The sequence below is a fragment of the Capsicum annuum genome, chromosome 11 (assembly GCF_002878395.1).
Source record: "Capsicum annuum cultivar UCD-10X-F1 chromosome 11, UCD10Xv1.1, whole genome shotgun sequence".
NCBI lineage: Eukaryota > Viridiplantae > Streptophyta > Magnoliopsida > Solanales > Solanaceae > Capsicum > Capsicum annuum.
In genome coordinates this window covers 20,253,575-20,258,983 of record NC_061121.1, presented here as the reverse complement: position 1 = coordinate 20,258,983, position 5,409 = coordinate 20,253,575, and positions in this window count along the sequence as shown.

The window sequence follows — 5,409 nt, the reverse complement described above, 5'->3', positions numbered from 1 at the left end:
ACTGGAAATTCCTTATAAGAGAGGCTGTTCTGCACATCTATGCCCTCTATAGGGACTACAACTGCTGGGTCACCTATGCACTTATTAAGTAAGGAGACATAAAACACTGGATGAACTAAAGCTAGATCTGAAGGCAACTCAAGATCGTAAGCTACCTTTTTGAAATGGCTGAGAATTTTGAAGGGACCAATATATCGAGGACTAAGCTTTCCCTTCTTGCCGAACCTATTCACTCCCTTTATAGGAGAGATTTTCAAATACACATAATTACCAATCTTAAACTCGAGATCCTTTCTGCGCACATCTGCGTACGACTTTTGTTGGTTCTGAGCTATCTTAAGACTATCCCTAATTAACTGAACTTTTTCTAGGGTATCAAATACCAAGTTAGGCCCTACAACTGTGGCCTCACCAACTTTGAACCAACCGATTAAATATCTGCATCTTTTACCATAGAGAGCTTCGAATGGAGCCATCTGAATACTGGAATGATAGTTTTGTTATATGCAAACTCAATCAAAGACAAGTGGTCAATCTAGCTACCTTTAAAGTCTATCGCACACGCTCGCAACATATCTTCTAAAGTCTGAATAGTCCTTTCTTCTTAACCATCTGTCTGGGGATAATAAGTTGTACTGAGGTGAACTCGGGTACCAAGACCTTTTTGGAAGGCTTTCCAGAAATGAAAGGTGAACTGGGTACCTCTGTCTGAGATAATGGATAAAGGAACACCATTTTAATTAACCAACTCTCTGATATAGAGTTTGGCGTAGTCGTTGGCTGAATAAGAGGTATGGACTGGTAGGAAATGAGCTAATTTGGTCATCTTGTCTACAATGATCCAAACTGAATCATGCTGGCGACGAGTACGAGGCAAACCTATTATAAAGTCCATGTTTACTTCTTCCCACTTCTATGTGGGAATACTAAACTCCTGTATGGACTCACTATGCTTTTGGTGCTCAAACTTAACCTACTGACATATTGAGCACTTAGTCACAAACTCTACAGTGTCTATCTTTATCCTACTCCACCAATAGATCTCCCGTAAATCGCGGTAAATCTTAGTGTCCCCTAGATGAATAGAGTAACACATACCATGTGCTTCTACAAGAATTCATTGGCTCAAGTCATCTACACTTAGCACTCATAGCCTCCCCTGGTAACGCAACACACCATCTCCTCCTTGGGAGAAAAGCTCAACCTACTGATCTCTGACTGACTCTTTTAGCTTGACTAGACTGAGATCTCTATCCTATTTTTTCTTTACCTCAGAGACTAGAGATGATTCTAAACTGTTCTGAATCCACACACTACCTTCGGCTAAATCGACTAAGCGGACACCTAGTTGGGCAAGCTGATGAACTTCCTGAGCTAACTTTTTTTTATTGTCCTCAACATAAGAAACACTACCCATAGACAGGCTACTGAGAGCATCAGCTACTACATTGGCCTTGCCCGGATGATAAATGACACTCATGTTATAGTCTCAACTCTAACCACCTTCTCTGACGGAGATTTAAATCTTTCTGAGAGAACACATACTAAAGGCTCTTGTGATCTGTGAACACATCTACATGCACCTCATACAAGTAATGCCTCCAAATCATAAAGGCAAAAACTATGGCTACTAACTCAAGGTCATGGGTAGGATAGTTCTTTTCATGGGGCTTAAGCTGTCTAGAGGCATAGGATATGACCTTACTATGCCGCATGAGGACATAACCCAAACCTACTCTGTATGCATCACAGGACATAATAAACCTATCTAAACTATCTGGTAGAGTCAAAACTAGAGCTGAGGTAAGTCGATTCTTCAACTCTTGAAAACTCTTCTAGCATGAATCTGACCACTGGAATTTGACTTTCTTCTGAGTCCATATAGACATAGGGGATGTAAAAGACAAAAATACCTCAACAAACCATCTGTAATAGCTGACCAAGCCCGAGAAACTCCTAATATCTATTGGAGAGATGGGTCTGGGCCAGTTTCTTACTACTTTAGACTTTTGGGGATCAATCCTAATGCCATCAAGGAAAACGATATGACCAAGGAATGCTACTGACCTTAACTAAAATTCACACTTACTGAATTTGGTAAAAAAATGATGATTTCTGAGAGTCTGCAACACTATTCTGAGATGGTTTGCATGATCATGTTCACTGCGGGAGTAAACAAGAATGTCATCTATGAAGACTATGAAAAAAATATCTAAGTACTACTTGAACACACGGTTCATCAAGTCTATGAAGGCTGCTGGGGTATTGGTAATACCAAAGGATATGACTATGAATTCAAAGTAACCATACCGCATTCTGAAAGCTGTCTTTGGGATGTCACATTCTCTGACCCTGAGTTGATGATAGCTTGATCTGAGATCTATCTTAGAAAAATATCTGGCACACTAAAATTGGTCGAACAAGCCATCGATTTTGGGAAATGGATACTTGTTCTTGACTGTGACTTTATTGAGCTGACGGTGGTGTATACACATTCTGAGAGAACTATCTTTCTTTTACACGAATAGGATTGGCGCACCCCAGCGGATACACTAGGTATGGTGAATCCCTTGTCTAAGAGATCCTTCAACTGTTTCTTTAATTATCTAATTTCTGCTGGTGCCATTCTTTATGGAAGAATAGATATGGGCTGAGTATATGGAAGAAGATCTATTCCAAATTCTATTTCTCTTACGGTAGGGACTCCAGGAAGATCTTCAGGAAAGACGTCTGAGTATTCATTCACTACTGGAACTGACTCAAGATTGGGAGTTTCTAAACTAGAGTTTCTGACTTACACAAGATGATAGACACATCCCTTAGATATCATTTTTCTTTCCCTTAGGTAGGAAACAAGATGATCCCTGAATGCTGAAGTACTACCCCTCTACTCTAGGATGGGTTCATTCAAAAACTGAAACAAGATAATTCTATTTCTGCAGTCAACTGAGGCATAGCAAAAATAAAGCCAATCCATATTGAGAATGACATCAAAATTGGTCATCTCTAATTCGACTAAGTCTACTGAAGTAACTTTCTAAGATACCATAATCGGGCAGTTTTTGTATACCCACCGGGCTATGATGGATTTACCCACTGGGGTGGATACTGAAAAAGGCTTTGCTAAAATTTCTGGGCTGACTCTGAAATCAACTGCTATATAAGGAGTAATAAAGGACAAATAAGCTCCTGGATCTAGCAAAGGATAAACATGTAAATAATAAACTTGTAACGTACCAGTGACCATATCAGGAGAACTTTGCTAATCCTGTTGGGACTGAAGAGCATAGAGTTTTTTAGGGCATTTCCCACTAGTGGTACTGGATATGGCCCCCTAATTATTTGGGCAAACGGACTGAGCTGAGGAATGGTTACACTGACCCTGGAAATAATACTGGAGACAATCTCTGACTCTATGGCCTGACTTGACATATCTGAAATAAACATCACTGCCAGCTCTGCAAACACCCTAATGGTTCTTGCTGCAAGTATGACAAAAGAGATTGTTTTGGGCACTGCTAATACTGTCCTGAGGTTTACGGATTGATGCCTTATCTCTATTGTTGTCTTTGAATTTTGGCACTAGAGCAATGGCTGAAGAAGGAGCTGGAACTGAAGGTTTTGGGCAGAATTGAGAACGATTGTCACCCTCTGAATATAACGCCCCAAGAACCTATCGTAAGATGTCACACAGTACTTAAGGCCACACGTGGCCTCAAGCTAACCCTCTAAGCCTGTCATCCCCTTTTGAACTCACCTTGATAGTAGTCATGGAAAAATAAGAAAGGATATCATATCATGGACATACTTGAGAGCAAAGATATACTGGCCTACACAATCAAAATACTAACATTCTGTACATACTGATACTCTAGTCTGACAAAGTCTCTACTATATAAGACTGAGGATCCATTGGGACAGATCCCCAACTGACTCATACTGAACTGAAAATAAACAACCATCTACTAACAAGATAAAATTAGGGACATAGGTCCTCGAACCATGAGGACTTATGAACTATAGAAGTATAGATGAAGGTACTCAAAGGTTACTGTCACTGCTGAGACTGAGCACTTGAACCTACATCACGAGAAAATATAAAACATATAAGAGTATGGGAATCAGTACTTGGGAATGTACTGAGTATGTGGGGGTATATGAAACATTATAAATAGTATCATAAATGTGTAAGAAAATCATGCAAGCTGACAATAGTGACTCTCTTCGCTTGAATTACCTGAAACATAATTTTCATAAATCATCAATTATAACACATGCTTCATAAATCTCATAAATCATTGAACTCAACTCAAACTCTTTGACTTGTGACTTAGAGTGACTCGGTAACTCATGAAACCTGGACTATTATGGGCTTGGGAGTTTTTTTAACTGACATAAACCATGTGAGCTGCATAGAGTCCAATGTTTTGCTCTCCTAAGGAAGGAACCCCACATTGGCGTGAGCGTTATACTCTTGCCAGGGAGTATAACCTCAAACTCATCTCTGTGATCCAAAACTCGGTTCTTTGGTCCTCAAATCTCAATCATATGGTGGCACGTAGTTCTGGGAAAGTAGGATGCGTTGAACCAACACTTCCCACTCGGTGCTAAATACTCCTCCCTAACTTAGCTCAGAACGTATTAGGAAATCCACCTCAATCAACTCAAGGTTCTATCATAGACACTAAAATCATAAATATTTTTCATCTGTAAAGCATAATAAACTTATAGATTCCTAACTCAACTCAAACTCAAAATAATCTTTCTTGACATCAAGTACACTTGCTTATTAAATCATATAGAGTATCAAGGCTTCAAGAAAATATCACAGAACTCATTCTTAACTCTTAAGCTCAATATCAGTATATATTTAATAATTAAACTTCTCATGGAAAAGCATAAATCATGATCCTTATCTTAAATTACTTAGAAATCATCATCTCATGGTAACAATATACAACTCATGGCATAAATTCTCAATTTAAGAAATAAAACAATGAAATAGTCATATATACCAATCTTGAATAGCTCAATTCTCATAAATCATTGATAAAGTAATTTGGGGTTAAACCCACTTTGCAAAATCATGAAATTCAATAGTAGAAATTAAATCTTTGGGCACAAGAATGAAAGAAGTGTCCTTGTTCAAACCTCACATACCTTAGATTATGATTTTGAGATGAACAAACTTGATTGAAACACTTCCTTACACTTTTGAGCTAAGTTTCTTGATGCCTTTAACTTAGATATCTTGAATCTTGAACAACTTGGTGGAATCTATGGAAAAATTATTGAATTTCTTGAAGAAGATTTGACTTGGATTTGGAAGAGAGAAACCCTAGTTCTAGATATTTCTTGGAAGAGAAATGGAGAAGAATGGATTTTCCTTCTCTACTTGAATATATAGAG